This window comes from Engystomops pustulosus, chromosome 6, assembly GCF_040894005.1.
Source record: "Engystomops pustulosus chromosome 6, aEngPut4.maternal, whole genome shotgun sequence".
Classification (NCBI taxonomy): domain Eukaryota; kingdom Metazoa; phylum Chordata; class Amphibia; order Anura; family Leptodactylidae; genus Engystomops; species Engystomops pustulosus.
The window spans coordinates 55,694,475-55,713,000 of NC_092416.1; positions in this window are offsets into that span (position 1 = coordinate 55,694,475).

The following is an 18,526-nucleotide window of genomic DNA, read 5'->3' on the forward strand; positions in this document are numbered from 1 at the left end:
GACATTGATTATTGTTGTATTCATTTATTTATATCATCATGGGTTTTTGTGATAGACGCTCATATTCCCAGAATACCCCTTTAAAGTAAATTTATCACTGTCTCATCCTCCCTACTGCTCCCTCTGCACTTTACCTCTTACTCTTCTTATTGTAATCTCATTGTAGCAGTCGAAGTTTCGGTATACAGTGTGAGGGGGAAGTGTTCCTACAAAGTGGAGCAGCCTGTAATGCCCCCCAGGGGCCCCCTCGCTCATGAGCATAATTTGATAACTTTGATGTTAGAAGATGGAGGCCATGAAAGAAAGAAGAAAGGATTACAAATATAAGAAGATTACCACAGTCACGGTGCAGGGATCTATCAGTAAGTGTCCCTGGTTTATCATGCTGGATTTTGATGGTAGATTTTCGCTAGAAGAGTTTTTTGGAACCAAAGATAATATTAAATTAGTGGCTGTCTGACTCTTGTTATTGCAGCTTTCTGAAGTTCAGTCCAAGTCATGTAGGATAGGACCGTAATACCAATGTCTTGGGTTATAGTGGAAACACTTATTCAATCGGACCAAGATCCAACCCATTGGGGCAAATTTACGTACCCGGTCCATTCGCGATCCAGCGGCGCGTTCTCTGCGGTGGATTCGGGTCTTCAGGCGAATCACTAAGGCAGTTCCTCCGACGTCCACCAGGTGTCGCTGCTGCGCTGAAGTTCCCCGGAATGCACTGATCTTCACCAAGCCGGACCGAGTGAAGGTAAGCGCGAGTCCAGCGACACTTTTTTTAAAAAAATGCGGCGGTTTTTCTGAATCCGTCTGTTTTTTTTACGGCTAAACCCCCCCATTTCCATTGCGGGAAATATTTGGGTAACACGTTGGGAAAATGACCCCCATCGTTTTTTAATTGAGTCTAAAAATGCATTTCGGATGCCACATGTGAATGCGGTCTAAGGGTGCTCCAAAGGCTTCTCTAGTTATCATAGATATTGCATTGGGTCCAAGGAACTTGTTACTACTCTGCCTTTTGTCAGCAAGATCCCTGATATATACACTAGAGCGATAAAACCGGAGTAACTTGTTTTACTCCCTTTTGGCTGCTTTCCATAAAAATGTCTTTCACATTCAATAAATCAATATCAGAATGTCAGAAATTGTGTATAAATCCTCAAAGAAACTTTACAAACACTTCTCCTGTTATTTAGGTAGTGAAGACAGAAGAGGGAGCTGATAAGAGGCTTTTTATTTCCAGATTAGCACATATTTTACACAGATGTGAATTCCATAGACCTGGCATTTGTAGTATTGTTCTCTCTGTACACAAAGAGGCTTTGTCCCAGACACTGTGCAAAGTTTTATCAAGCATTGTATCACAGGTTACTAACCTAATTTTATAGGTTAGTGTGAAAATCTTACTTAAGCAATGTTGAGGTATATCTGTCAACAGCAGTACACCTGCTGTGTTACTCTATATACACTCACCGGCCACTTTATTGGGTACACCTGTCCAACTGCTCGTTAACACTTAATTTCTAATCAGCCAATCACATGGCGGCAACTCAGTGCATTTAGGCATGTAGACATGGTCAAGACAATCTCCTGCAGTTCAAACCATGCATCAGTATGGGGAAGAAAGGTGATTTGAGGCCTTTGAACGTGGCATGGTTGTTGGTGCCAGAAGGGCTGGTCTGAGTATTTCAGAAACTGCTGATCTACTGGGATTTTCATGCACAACCATCTCTAGGGTTTACAGAGAATGGTCCGAAAAAGAAAAAACATCCAGTGAGCGGCAGATCTGTGGGCGGAAATGCCTTGTTGATGCCAGAGCTCAGAGGAGAATGGGCAGACTGGTTCGAGCTGATAGAAAGGCAACAGTGACTCAAATCGCCACCCGTTACAACCAAGGTAGGCAGAAGAGCATCTCTGAACGCACAGTACGTCGAACTTTGAGGCAGACGGGCTACAGCAGCAGAAGACCACACCGGGTGCCACTCCTTTCAGCTAAGAACAGGAAACTGAGGCTACAATTTGCACAAGCTCATCGAAATTGGACAGTAGAAGATTGGAAAAATGTTGCCTGGTCTGATGAGTCTCGATTTCTGCTGCGACATTCGGATGGTAGGGTCAGAATTTGGCGTCAACAACATGAAAGCATGGATCCATCCTGCCTTGTATCAACGGTTCCGGCTGGTGGTGGTAGTGTCATGGTGTGGGGAATATTTTCTCGGCACTCTTTGGGCATTCAGGACCTTGGGAACGCTGGATTGCATGATTGCACAAGTTACACCAAGCTTGTATTACAGATGGGGCTTAGTTCAGACAGGACTTATCAACCTGAGATGGATCACTCATACACAGCAGCTGGCGGATGGTGCAGCAATTGATTATTCTGCCTTCAGGCACCACCCAGGGATTGCATCATCCTTTGGTGCAGTGCATAACTAATGTGCTAGGAGAAGCACAGAGCCAGCCATAGAAGCAAGACAGCTACATTATCATAATTGTATAATTGTTTTATCAACAAAACAGTACATGGATTGAACAATATATAATCCTGCATCAGTGTAGCTACAGCATTCTCAAGGTATGTTTGCTTCATAATGCATCAAATCAATGGTAGATTTCCTTGAAGGTTTCCTTTTAATGCAGTATAGCGAAGACAAAGCAGTTGCTTTCCAGCAGGGGCTGTCTAATACACATACATTCCTATGTAGTAATTCACAAAAATGAGAGGATAAATCAGAAATATACATAATTGCAAAGAAGCTTTCTACTAAAAATAGTGCCATCTATCCATGTATCTAATATTTCAACTTAGCTCCATTTGAAATTACTCACATTCTATGGACAGGTATGGACCACCCCTTTAAATTAGTCATACTAATAACAGTTGGCTAAAATGTACAATTTTTTTCCCAGTAGTTGGACAATACCTTAATTCATTCTCATTTTCATTTTTACTTTTTTAAAGGTGAATAAAAGCACATTTTTTAACAAATCATTTTTTGTATGTCCCATATACATAATTTAACGTTTTGTTACTAAACATATGTAATAATATTTGTAAATTAAATTATTGAAAAATGCAACCACTACAATATATAATTTTTCGAGTCAAACGATAATTGTCACCAGTCAAACATTATGAAACAACCAACTGGTTGACATATAGTGGCCCTCAATGAACAGTTGAGGGCAGGTTTGCAGTAATTTGCTTAGTGTTCTAATTGTCCTTAAGTATCCAATTAACAATGGATCATGTATGAATTTTCTAAAACTTAAAAGATCATTTATGAAAGCAATGATTGTGTCTGTGTTGACATACAGAAGCTCCTGTCTCAGTGACCGCAGTCTCCAGTGGTGGCCACATTTTTCATAATGGCATTTGACTGATGGGAAGGCATTGAGGTTATTTTTTCTGTTCTGATAATTTTGCATACGTGTCTGTGTGTATAAAGAGGTAATAATGTGGAGGAAGAATCTACATTGGGATGTTTAATGGTACAAGGGAATTTGAGAGACAGGGAGCAGCAAGTTATAAGTGGGCGAGAGTTGCAAGAGGTTATGGAGTCCTTGGACGGGTGTGAAAGAAACCTTTGGAAGTGAATATGAAGATGTATGGGGAATTTCACCTTATATTAAAAAGTTCTTCCTTTCATCGCCCACATTTCTATGTCTATCCCATCTCATCAGTTTGCAGATTTGCTACTCTTATGAATGACTCTGTGTCTGGAGTTTGTAGACCGCAGTACATGACTGCAGCATGTATCATTGACCCGAATGCTATTGTGAATGGGTGTGCAATGGTTGTGAACATCACATATTCCCATTACAATGTAATACAGCCACAAGGTGAGGAATGTTGTTACAAAGCAGCATACAGTAAATGGGCCCATGAAATGTATTATATGCTTCTTAGCATTTTACCATGTACAATGTAATATTAATGCCTTCTCCATACAAGCTTCTATTTTGTTTTCCTATCATTAGTAAGACATTTCTGGTCCCTAGTAGCATGTATAGATGTCATAGCAGCATTCCACCTGAGTCCACTATATGTTACAGCAGTTTGGAAGGAACAGATTTATGTATAAACATGTTTAAAGGACCCCGTTACCCTCGTATCCCACCTTATTCAGAGCACACCATCGGTTATACCCTTTCATAACCTTTCCAACATGCTATTTCTTGTCTCCCGTTCTGCCATCCCATCATTGCAAGAATTGGTATTTATTTCCAGATTATTTTCCAAATTATCAATGGGTCTGATTCACACAACGCAGAGGAGAGCAATCCGGCTTATTCATGAGCCTGCAGTCTGGATACTCCCCTCTACTACCCCTGAGAGCTTCTCCTTGAGACTACATCAACGTCACATCCCTCACTTGCGCATTTCAATCCACTGATGACGATCTAGTAATGAAGGCTCCCTCCTGCGCATGTGCTGGATTTGAGATGTTACTTGGAGAAGGAGAGGATGGTGTGTCGGAGAATCTGGGGGATGGATTACCAGTAGCCTAATTTGCATGTTAATATTGATTTGTCCATTGAAGGGACAATGGAAGGAGACAACAAATAGTAGCTTGGAAAGTTTATGAAGAGGGGTAAGAGGAGGTGTTCTCAGAATTAGGTGGGGTAAGCGGGTGACAGGTGTTTTTTAAACAACATACATGTGATGGAAAATATGTTAAATAGATTAATACCAAAATAAACAAATGTGGCATTGGGTTATCTGGTATAGAACTGTTACTCTTATTTAATACCAGTGGTCATTCTTTTGCAAAACTACAACAGATGAAAGAGGTCTAAGCCTGTTGAGTGTCCGCTATCGCTGGTGTATGACAAATCTCCCCCACTGTGTGTATTCAACTTTTTACTTCCATGCCTATGTCTGCTGGAGATGCTAATGTCTGCTGCCGGACACCAACATAGTTATGATTTAATGGAGCATTATAAATACTGATGAAGTAATTGCCCCCTATTGGACACTTTTAGAAACCTTTGAGGGTGACCCTACTTCCATAGGCTCTTTCAGACATTTATAGGTATCACATGTCATACTTCTTTAGTCTTCTTCTGAAGTAGAAGAGCCCAGTTTTTAAAAAAGTTAAGGCGCCAAGGTTACTTTTTTTTAAAGCTATTACTTTAAAGGTTTGTATAGTTGGCATAACTACAGTCACTATCTGAGCTGATCCTGGCCCTCAATAATGATGGTCCCAAACCAGTGTCTCTACAGGTCTTGCAAAATGACAACCACCAGAATGGAGACCATTGATCTATAAAGCTAAAATGTGAATCACAAATGACTTTTATAGTGGAACACATGATGAAAGATTTGTCTTACAAGAGAAAATGACTGGAAATACATGTAAGTGTCACAGGGCAAAAACTGCTTGGGGCTCTCCAAAAAAAGAAAAGCTGACACCAACCAGACCTTCTTACCACCAAAGAACATTAAACACTTGAAGCAAAGTCAGAGATTGTTCAGTCTGATCCCCAGGGCAGAGCAGAATGTTCAGTAACTACTGTACCTGCCCTGATAATTAGATAATATATTTTATTTATCCCAAAGGGAAATAAAATCAGACTTAATTCATATTAAATGGTGTGGGGGTTATTATTCCTACATGATTAAGAATAAGTAATTAAAGGAGTCAACTGGTAAGCAGAAAAACATGTAAAGGGTATTCGCAGAGGGAAGGTGAATTTAATTATTTACCACCGTGTCTCCTTATACCGCAGGAAACACTAGTAGAGGCCGCTCATATGTTGGGAAACACCCAGTGGGTAAGTGGGATTGGAGTGGCATGGAACAGTAAGTAACAATAGAATAGCTTTTTTGGCAATAACACGACAATTCTTTTAACACTCACACACATATATACAGTGAAGGAAATAATTATTTGATCCCTGGCTGATTTTATATGTTTGCCCACTGACAAAGACATGAGCAGCCTATGATTATAAGGCTATATTCATTTTAACATTCAGAGATAAAATATAAAAAATCCAGAAATTCAAGAAAATCACAAATTACATACATTTATTTGCATTTTGCTGTGAGAAATAAGTACAGTATTTCATCCTCTGGCAAACAAGACTTAATACTTGTTGGTAAAACCCTTGTTGTTACTGCAGCAGTCAGACGTTTTTTGTAGCTGGTGATGCGGCTTGTGCACGTGTCAGGAGGAATTTTGGTCCACTCCTCTTTGCAGATCATCTCTAAATCATTAAGATTTTGAGGCTGTTGCTTGGCAACTCAGAGCTTCAGCTCCCTCCATAAGTTTTCTGCAGAATTAAGGTCACTTTGTGACTTAATGTGTGTCAGGATTCAGGGACAGTGGATTCTCTGGACCACCGCGGGAGACACCAGGGACCGGAGTCTAAATGGCACCTGGTCTTCACCGAGCTCGCTGCAAAGCGGGTTGGACTTGCTGCGGCAGGATACCACCAGGTTGTTCCACAGGTGCGACAAGCCTGTGGTGGCAGCCGAGATCAAGGTCCCTTAGTAGGGGACGGTCTCGTAGTCAGGTCCAGGCACAGGGTCAGTGCAGGCGGCAGAGATGCAACGTCAAGTCCAATACGGGGTCAGCAACGGGAGGTCCAGGCAGATGGGAACGGGAACACAGGCACACAGGAACGCAGGACACGGAATTCAGGAGCAGGAACACACGGGAGGAGGAAGGCAGGGTACACAGGAACACACGGGAATGCAGGAATATCGCAGGGGAGCTTTCACAATGGTGTAGGCACACAAAGATCGGTGCACTGGCCCTTTAAATTTCCTGCAGCCGGCACGTGCGCGCCCTAGGAGGCGGGGACGCACGCACAGCATTCTGCTGGGGAACCCGTTCTTAACCTCTTACGCTCAGCGTCCGATATATCGGACGCTGAGCGCAGTGACTTAGCGCTCAGCGTCCGATATATCGGACGCTGAGCTGATGCCGGTTCGGCTCAAGATCTGAGCTGAACCGGCATCGGGAAACACGGGGTGCCAGCTGTGACTGATAGCCGGCACCCCAGTGTAACACCCGCGATCGGAGTTGTCTCCGATCGCGGGTGCTTAACCCGTTAAATGCCGCGGTCAGTGCGACCGCGGCATCTAACATGCAGCTGGGGGTTCTTTCGCCCACGATCGCCCCCCCCGAACCGTTTTCGGGGGGCGCCGATCGTTGCTATAGTAACTCTGGGGTCCGATCTGGAGTATTGCAGAATATTATCATGAACAAGCAATCAGAGGATTTCTTGTTCATGTCCCATGGTATAAAAGTGAAAAAGTAAAAAAAAAAAAGTTATTCAATAAAAAAATAAAGTAATAAATCACTAAAAATGCCCAAAAGCCCCAAAACATATAAAGAGACATATAACAAAAAAAAAAAAGTCTAAATCATAACAAAAACCACACATATATAGTATCACCGCGTCCGTAACAACCCGTAGAATAAAAGTAAATCATTATTGAACCCCCACGATAAACGCCATAAAAAAAAACTGTTATAAACCCTCCAAAAATTATGATTTTTACCTATTCAATCCCACAAAAAATGCTATAAAATGTGATCAAAAAACCATATGTACTCCGACATGATACTGGTGCAAAGTACAACATGTCCTGCAAAAAACAAGCCATCTACCAGCTCCGTAGCCAAAAAAGTAACAATGTTATGCCACTTGGAAGACGGCAATACATAAATGATAGATTTTTCCCCAAATTAGGGTTTTGTTTGACAAATTTAGTAAAACGTAAGAAAATATATTCATGTCTGGTATCCCCGTAATCGTATCAACCCATAGAATAAAGATAACATGATTATTAGTCTATACGGTGAACACCAAAAAAAAAAGAAGTAAAAAATCCAGTACAGAATTGATGCTTTTCTACTCATGTCCTCAAAAAAAGTTCCTAAATTTTCAACAATAGGTGATACAAACCCAAAAATGGTAACACTGGAAAAAGCATCTCATCCCGCAAAAAAAATGGCATCACATGGCCCCAATAACGAAAAAGCGAAAATTTTATAGCCTTCAAAAGGGGCCAATGAGGAAACTAAAATCTTGACAGCTGCAGGGCCCTCCTTCCCTTCTGCGCCTCGCTGTGCCCCCATAACACAAGTCACAGCCACATGTGGGGGGTCTTTGTACTCAGGAGAAATTGCAGAACAAATTGTATGGTGGGTTTTCTCTTTTTATCTTTTGGAAATGTGTAAATTTTAGGGCTAAATGAACGTATAAGGGAACAATATGACCATTCTAAATTTCACCTCCATTTTGTTTCAATTACTATGAAGATCTCAAGGGGTTAACAATCTTTGTAAATGCTGTTTCTGATAGCTTGAGGGGTGCAGATTTGAAAATGGGTTGGTTATATAGGGGGTTTTGATGCTAAATATGTAAAATTTCATTCAAAACTGTATTTATCCCCAAAATAGTCAATTCTGAAAATCCGGAAAAGCGATATTCTTTTTGTAAGCCGCGTGACATCAAAATAAATTATCCAAACATTTCAGAAATTATGAAAATGTAAAGTAGACAAATGGGAAATGTTATTCAGCAAGTTATTTAGGTGGTAAATCGATCTGCCTGAAAACGCAATGATTTTGAATTTCGAAAATGGCAAATTTTTCCAAAAATTTATCATATTTCTTTTTTTTTGTAAATAAACGCAAAACTTATCTGCCAAAATTTACCACTAAAATGAAGTACAACATGTGGGGAAAAAACAATCTCAGAATCGCTTTGATAAGTAACAGTGTTCAAAAGTTATAACTGTATAAAGAGACGCAAGTCAGAATCCAAAAAATCGGGCTGAGCCTTAAGCTACAAAATGGCTGCGTCCTTAAGGGGTTAATATCTTGGTGGAGGGAAGCACTCAGGATTTTACTGTACATGGCTCCATTCTCCCATTGATGCGGTGAAGTAGTCCTGTTCCCTTAGAAGAGAAACACCCCCAAAATATAGTGGCCCACAGGCGCTTGCACCAGTTTTCTGTCAGACTTTGTACTTTCTTTGCAGTGCAAACTGCTTGTAAAGGTATTTAAGAAGTGACTGAACCACATATGTGTCACACGCAACTGTTTTGTGTTGCGGGTGCACTAGTCTTCATGTGACATAAATTTCTGCAGTGAAGAGGCCGTTCCGCTGCACAGTTGAACCATGCGTCAGATTCAACATGCAAAGTCCGAAAGATTTGTGTTGCACGGCCCATGTTAAAGGTGCACCAAAAATAAAGTGGAGCACTCTGTCGGAGCAGTGCAGAGGGCACCAGATTCATGAAGAACGTGCGCCAGAAATCCTCAATCTGGTGCACTCTGCACACTATCCAGGCAAACTGCACATAGTACAGTTTGCACTGTTTTTAGTAAATGTGGGCCAATGTTTCAAACTGCATGCGTGACAGTGGGGACAGTGTTCTTTTGGTCATAGGCTGTATTTCTCTTCCTCCAAACACCGTAAGTTAATTTAATGCCATAGAGCTAAATTTTTGTCTGATCTGACAAGAGCACCTTCTCTCACAGAATTATTCAGGTGTTCATTGACAACCTTTAGACAGTCCTGCATATGTGCCAGACTTGAGCAGGAGGACCTTGCAGGCGCTGCGGCATAATGTATTTCCAATGTTTTTATTGGTGACTGTGGTCCCAGAAACCATATGATTATTAACAAATTCCCCCCGTGTAGTCTCTCACCTTCTTCATGATCCAGGATACCCCGTTAGGTGAGATTTTGCATGGTGCCCGAGATCAATGTCAATTGACAGTTATTTTGTATTTCTTCCATTTTCTTACTATTGCGCCAAAGTTATCTTTTTCTTACCCAGCATCTTACTTCTGGTTTTGTAGCCCATTCCGGCCTTGTGCAGGTCTATGATCTTGTCCCTGACATCCTTAGAAAGCTTTTTGGTGTTGCCCATGTTGTAGAAGTTACTAGAGTCTGACTGATAATTGAGTTTGTGGACAGGAGTCTTGTATACAGGTGACTATAATGCAGAGAATGAGGTGAATAAATGGTCTATAGGTGACAGAACCCCTCCCCTTAAGGACGCAGGGATTTTCGCTCATTTCTTGCTCTCCACCTTCAAAAATCCATAACTTTTTCATTTTTCCGTGTACAGAGCTGTGTGAGGGCTTATTTTCTGCATAACAAATGGCAATTCATAGTGACGTTATTTATTATTCCATGCCGTGTACTGGGAAGCTGGAAAAATTTCCAAATGAGTTGAGATTGGCAAAAAAAACCGCATCATGTTGGTTTTTACGACTTTCACTGTGCGTACCAAATTACCAATTCTTTAGTTCAGTAAGATCATGGTGAAACCAAATTTATTTAGGTTTTATTGTCTTTTAATACATTTTCAAAAATTTAATGAATGTGTACAAAACAAAATTTCGCCATCTTGTGATGCTAATAACTATTTCATACAATGGTGTACGGAGCTGTATCTCTATATTGTGATAATTTTTTATGAGATGTAAAAAATGAGTAGTGTTTCGGACATTTGGGCACTATTTTCTGTTATGGGGTTTACCGCCGGCAATAACTGTTTAAATATTTTGATACACTTTGTTTGTGATTTTCACTATATATCTTTTTTTATCAGTTCTATGGAAATGGAGGTCATTTGAATTTTTAGGTTTTTTACATTTTTTATTATTTTTGAAATTTTATACATTGCCATTTTCTGGCTTATTTTTGTTTTTTTCTATATTGTATCTCCCACTGTTAAAATTAGGTTACCCTTAAAATTATAGAGTGTTTATGTATTTGCCAGTGGTTATCCAGGGATCAAATAATTATTTCCTTTACTGTATAAATACATACCTTATATACTCGAGTATAAGCCAAGTTTTTCAGCACTAACTCGGCTTATACTCGAGTCTATGAAAACCCCCCCTCTGTACTCACCTTTCCGACACCTACCACAGGTCCCCTTTTGCCAACGGCGACACACACTATGATGTTGGCGAGCGTTTGACGTCATGGTATGTGCAACGGCACCATTCGGAGGACCTGGAGATGGAGCCAGGGCTGAAGATAGAAAAGTACCTGGGGGCATCAGAAAGGCACTGGTTAGCTATAGACTGGGGAGGCTGTGACTATTGCATTTCCAACCCTAGGCTTATACTCGAGTCAATAGGTTTTCCCAGTTTTTGTGTTAAAAATAGGTACCTTGGCTCATACTCAAGTATATACGGTATATATATTTTTTATTTACATATAAAGTAGTTTTAAAATACAGACACCATTTAACATAAAAAGCAGGCAAAGATAAAATAATATTCTAGTTTAGTTCCTCTTAGCAGTAGCTGGAAACATTCAGAAATTTGCCATATAATTATTTTAATGCTGTAAATTTGCCACTATGAATGGGTAGAGAATTTTCTGACCATTTTAGATTAATGAAAGCCAAATGTTTAAAAAAAATGGAAATTTACATTCAGTATCTTTTTCCATGTGTCAATAAACCAAATACTTAGTAAATCAGATGCAATTCAGGTTCTAAAGTAGGAAGTACATAAGATCCACTTGGAGGAAGTTTTACTTAATATCCAATGTCTTTTAAGAAGTGTTTTTTTCTGTTTCATTTTTTGGGTCGAATTTTGCCTTTATAACAAATTTCTTGGAAAAATGTTGTGTTTGGCGGAGCGTATTTCTGCCCATTTAATACCATTTGTCCTCTAAAGTGCTACCTTGCAAGATCCCCAAATATGCCATGAAAGAGTACAGTGTTTCAAGAAGAAAGGCCCCGTAACATGGCTAGGCTGTTCTAAAAACATTATTTTGCTAACGTTAACTTAGCTGCGACTGTGGTTTGGAGAAGGACGTATTTAGATTGCGTAGGCTTGTTTAGTGTTTCTGATCTAACGACTAAGATATACAATTTAAGAAAACAGACAGGTCCGAGGTCTTTGAAATGGTGAAATAACTCATTTTTCCTAAGCTGCCAAACATTTTTTTTATATATAAATCAAATGAATGACTGGGTGTTCCTATATTACGTTAGGTAGGAAACAGCTGTCGAAATAACTGGATTTTGCTGAGTGTCTATTGAACATTCTTCAAGACAGTGCTATCTTGTATCAGTAAAAATTTCCAGGTCTATCCAAAACCCTTGTGGAAATTCCTTTGAAACTCGGAATTACATGTTCAACAAGAGCAAAACCATTAAAAGACATTTGAAACAAACAATTCCACATTGTCTTCATCCTCTAGAGGTACTACAAGTCCACCATGGGCATTAAAGTATTATCCTTTCCAGGTTAGGAGGCAGCAAGAGAATCACCAGGCTCTCAACAATTTCGGTGCATGCGCAGTGGTCTCTGCAATGTATGGGAAGCACTTGCCAGACAACCGTGCATGCGCAGGAGTTTCCAAGAGCTAGGTGACGTCACTGGCTGCGGCTGGGGAGGCGGGCAGTAAGCCTGCTAAGAGGAGTGCACAATTAATGACAACAGAGACTCGGGTGATGCCCCTCATAGGCCCACAGCTCATTTGCATAATATAAAAAGACCCTTGTTTCTTAAAACAAGGGCTTGAAAGCTAAAAGAACAGCGGGTCCTGATTAAGATGGCATGTAAGTGTGTTTGGTTTATATTACTGGATCCTGGTGGTAGATTTATTTAAAGGCCATGCATGATCCACTGTTTGGTCTAGTAGGGGTAAGTAAGATACCGGTAGTAGTTTTCAGCAGCAGTACTTTAGTGGTATTGAACAAACTAAAATCTTTTTTATGACTTTCCTCTTGTGTATACTCTTGTATAGTAACAGTTCTCCCAGAGTTAGACAATAATGGATCGCTAGCATGCCAATGCTCTCATTAACACAGACTGGCACAGATTGCTCTGAGTTATTTGCATATGGAAGGTTACACAGAACTGTGGGAATAACACACACACACCTGTATCTTATTCCCACTGGGGATAATTTGCTTCTGGGGAAAAAATAACATTAATTAAAAACCTTGAGAACCTCAAATATACTGAAAACAAATGTTTACTTAGACTCCCTATGTAATTTGCAGCTGGATCTGTAAACAGGATGTTATAGTGGAAATACGATCACATAATATCACAAGCAACAAGTCAGTACATGAAAACTTCCCATACGTTTGACCAGCAGCAAATATTTCCCAACTATTTAATTTAACGTAAGAAAACATCTTGTTCTGTTCCCCTGTTGTTGTTTTTCTATTATTGCAGCTGTGACTTCCCTTAAAGGGATATTACAGCATCCTCCCTACTTTGTTCCAGAAACAGCGCTGTCCCTGGGTCATACCTGGTATTGCAGCTGAGTTAGATTTATTATTATTATTATTAATGTTATTATTTATGAATTCCTGAGTAAATAGGATGCATAAGAGAAATTTCAGAGACGGTTCTCAAAGCAGCAAGTAAGGATGGAGTTCTTAGACAATCTGAGGGTTTGTGAGAAGAAGTCAGAAGTATAATCATATTGTGGTGAATGGCTGAAGATGACCTTGCATTTTATTGTTGATGTGACTCAAATTTTCTGGGCAATGGGTAACCAGGTAAGGGATTGGCACATGGAAAAAGCAGAGGAGAAACAAGGGGAACACCTGGCCATTGTCATTCAGCTAGCTGCTGCAGGGACCTAACCTAACGCCCTATTGGCAATATGGCTTATCTAAAATCCAATACATCTGGTGCGGGACCCTCTCTCTGAGGTGTTATGGCTTTTTTTTGGCTCAACCTATTTAATATAGAACCTCCTGCCTGAAATAATATTGCCCTTCTGGGCCTTCAGCAATCCTATTGGTATAGGATAATGTTGAAGCTTTTATTGGAGGGTGGTATGTGTACTCAAACAGGGCCCTTATCTGCTACTATCCAGCTATATACTTCAAACATATGAACATTCCTCTAATAGAGGCCAAAGGAGTGCCCGATTGTCCTTTGTTGGGCTAGCATATGTTATAGTTGACTGCAGCAGTCTTAGAAGTGCTGGATTGTGTGGAGAATTGAAGGGGCAGTTTTCTGGCAAGCATCTGAACCTCACCAGTTTCCATTAAAGGAAATCTACCACCACTAATCTACTTATTTAAGTGCATCTAATGTGCATATCAAGGCCATTAAATTTCTAAAAGATTGTGGGGACTAAAGGATTAGCCCTAAAAAGGGCTATCCTCACATTCGTAAGATGCACCTACCACCGGATTTACCTTAATAGATAGATCCGTAATCGTAGGTTTCCTTTAAGATAATTCTCCCGAATGCTTTTTTACTGTCGGAAACATGACCACACACAGTAACTGTGAGATCAGTGGACACTGTTGGGTAGTAAGAATAACACCATATTAGATTTTTGGTGAATCCTAGCTACATTTGATGATTCTTCTCACAACCATCTCATGTGTATTCAAGGTATAGTTACTTATTATATGACAATTACTGAGTAGTCGGCTCAATATCTTTTTACCCAAAGGTCTTTATTAACTTTGTCCCCAGTCATGGGTCAAAAATGGCTTGTTCCTGTCCATTAGCAATTAGCTCTCACAAAAATAAAATTGCTTTTATGTGCATGGAAATCAAATGCCACATTTATAGTTGTCTGTGAGAAGCCTTCACAATTTTAGTAATTGTGCTCTGTTTAAGGGAACTTGACACCTATCCAAAAAGATCTGGGAATTAATTTAAGAACAATCCCCATAGAACAATGCAGATGAAGATTGTGAGAACCAAGAAAATGCTCAACTCATTATGTAATACGTACGGTAGGCGGTGATATTCCTTCATAGCAAAGGAAAGGGTAGAAGAATAGTCCAATGAGCCTAATAGAGGATTTCATGTTTTTGACCTTTTAATATCCATTATAAATAGTTTTTATGTGATAATTTTTTTTAATGAACCTTGGATCAGAACTATTTACTTTATACTTCCTATATTCTTTAGTTTATTGTAATGTATTCATATAGCAATCTAAATACAGGATGCGTTTAGGCCCGTCCACAAGCCTTTGTCAACTCACTATAGATGGGCCGAAAAAGTGTCCTGACTTGGATTGCTATATGATTACATTATAATTAACTGAAGAAGCAAAAGTGAGTGCCGGGATTTCCTTCTTTATTGTGCACAGCGATACGCTAATCCATGTGCACCCCCAAGCTACAGAAGTGGCGTCCTTTATTGTTTGTACATACACTACTCCTCATGTTCACATTGGAGTACACATTGTTCCTGGTACACATTAATAATTAGGTATCCTCCTCAGCCTGTGTTGTTTGGTATTACCACTCTTAGGATAATTCTACCTTATATGTTATTAAACCATTACATCAGTGGGCTCCAATAGGACACAGCTTTGATTTCTGATTCTAGTATGTATGAAGTGTCTTCAAGATTTTTGTTATACCATGAAATGCACTTTCTGTTGATTATATTTTTCATCACAGATGTGGTTTTTCTAATACCCAAGCATATTTTTATGGGGGCTTCATGATCCTCCTTTGTCAGAGTAAAAAGGTGTTAAGCACATTTACCTATAGCAGCCAATCCCTTTGCTATTACTCTATCATTTTTGTGTGATGACTAGTTAACTATTGCCATTCCTTGTATTTCGACCTTTACCCTATTGTTATCAATGAATCACCCTCGCTCCACTCTTCTGTCATATACATTGAGCATTGGTAATTTTGTAGTGTTTCGTTTTTCATTGGTGCTCATATTGGTGTAATGCTCCTTCATGGAGGTTCACAGTCGGGCGGGGTAAAGGTGTGTTCACTTCTTTAACTGCTGACAATCCACGCACCTAGGTCTAAACTCTACTTCTTTGACCTATGAGCTGGGCGTGCCTGTGTCATTTTTTTCTTAAATATACTTTTTTTGAACTTTGTTAATGTATAAATTACATTGCTAAAGGCTATATAGTAAGGGATCAGGAATAAGGTTACAAAGAAACCCTACATTTTAATGTCCAAGATATTTGTATCCCTTAATTAGTGTATTGTTTTGCAGTATACCATGGTAATTAGTCCCGAGTAGAATTACACCACTTTCTATTGCTTTAATCAACAAGCTTGCAAAATGTATCAAATGTATACACGAGTAGACGAAGCTCAGGGGTGCTCGAAACGGTCCGACGATTTTAGTGCCTTGCTTTACCTCCCTGTCCAATGGCTGACACAAAATAAACAAGACTTTCTGGGTGAGTGCCGCTTAGTAGTCTCTTTTTTTTACCATTTTTGATGTGTTTGTTTCAGAATCGGAGTACCACACTAAGTCTTTAGTAACATCAATGCATTCAAGTACCCTTGCTGTTAAATACTATTCACACATCTGGTAGTGCCGACTCATTTCTGAAACTGATAGTTTCACCAGCTTCGAACACTGATTGCTTTTGTAAAATGAAAAGTTGGTACAGTAAATGCGCTCAATACTTGGTCGGAGCTCCTTTGTCATGTATGACTGCATCAATTTGGTGTGCCATGGAGGAATCAGCTGAAGGAACTGCGGAGAAGTTATAGAAGCCCAGGTTGTGTGATAGCAGCCTTCAGCTCATATGCATAGTTGATTCTGGTGTCTCTCATCTTTCTCTTGACAATACCCTATAGATTCTATATGGGGTCAAGGTCAGGCGAGTTTGCTGGCCAATCAATTGAACCACAATGTGGACACTTTTGATATAGTGGACAAGTGCCAAGTCCTGCTGTAAAATGAAAATTCCATTACCAAAAAGCTTGTCGGCAGAGGGAAGCATGAAGTCCTGTAGAATTTCCTGGTAGACGACTGTACTGACTTTACATTTGATAAAACACAGAGGTCCTAAACCAGCAGATGACATGGCTCCCTAAACCATCACTGATTGTGAAAACTTCACGCTCTTCCTCCAGACTCTCATACTGTGCTGTACTCATTTTAAAACAACACCTTGGACCACTGAGCAACAGTCCAGTTATATTTTTCCTTGGCCCAGGTTAGACTCTTCTGGCATAATCTATTGGTCAGGAGCGGCTTAACACATGGAAGACGACACTTGTAGCCCATGTCCTGGATACGTCTGTGTGTGGTGGCTCTCGAGCAGTCCACTCCTTGTGAATCTCCACCAATTATTGAATGGTCTTTTCTTAACAATTCCATAAAGACTGCGGTTATCCCAGTTCATTCCACTCTACTTTCCATTAATATGCTTTGATACAGCACTCTGTGAACAGCCAACTTCTTTAGCATTGATCTTTTGTGACTTAACCTCCTTGTGGAGTTTGTCAATAACTGTTTTATGTAGCCTTCAGAACCAGACTAAGGGACATTTTAAAGCGCTTAGGAAGCCTTGGCAAATGTTTTGGGTTAATTATTCAAATTTATTGAGATAATTACTTTTGAGCCATGAGCATCAACATTGAAATAAACATTTGAAAAAGTTCACTCTGTAATGACTATATAATATATGAGTTTCACTGTTTGGATTGAATTACTCTTTTTATTTGTTTTTTATTGATAGGTATACATATATACACTCACCGGCCACTACACCTGTCCAACTGCTCGTTAACACTTAATTTGTAATCAGCCAATCACATGGCAGCAACTCAGTGCATGTAGACATGGTCAAGACAATCTCCTGCAGTTCAAACCGAGCATCAGTATGGGGAAGAAAGGTGATTTGAGTGCTTTTGAACGTGGCATGGTTGTTGGTGCCAGAAGGGCTGGTCTGAGTATTTCAGAAACTGCTGATCTACTGGGATTTTCACGCACAACCATCTCTAGTGTTTACAGAGAATTGTCAGAAAAAGAAAAAACATCCAGTGAGTGGCAGTTCTGTGGGCGGAAATGCCTTGTTGATGCCAGAGGTCAGAGGAGAATGGGCAGACTGGTTCAAGCTCCCGTTACAACCAAGGTAGGCAGAAGAGCATCTCTGAACGCACAGTACATCGAACTTTGAGGCAGATGGGATACAGCAGCAGAAGACCACACCGGGTGCCACTCCTTTCAGCTAAGAACAGGAAACTGAGGCTACAATTTGCACAAGCTCATCGAAATTGGACAGTAGAAGATTGGAAAAACGTTGCCTGGTCTGATGAGTCTCGATTTCTGCTGCGACATTCAGATGGTAGGGTCAGAATTTGGCGTCAACAACATGAAAGCATGGATCCATCCTGCCTTGTATCAACGGTTCAGGCTGGTGGTGGTGGTGTCATGGTGTGGGGAATATTTTCTTGGCACTCTTTGGGCCCCTTGGTACCAATTGAGCATCGTTGCAACGCCACAGCCTACCTGAGTATTGTTGCTGACCATGTCCATCCCTTTATGACCACAATGTACCCAACATCTGATGGCTACTTTCAGCAGGATAATGCGCCATGTCATAAAGCTGGAATCATCTCAGACTGGTTTCTTGAACATGACAATGAGTTCACTGTACTCAAATGGCCTCCACAGTCACCAGATCTCAATCCTATAGAGCAGTGGTGGCGAACCTATGGCACGCGTGCCAGAGAGGGCACGCAGAGCCCTCTCTGTGGGCACGCGCGCCTATCCCTCAATTACTGCAGCAGGACTTATAGCAAATGTATCCCACGGACGGAGTG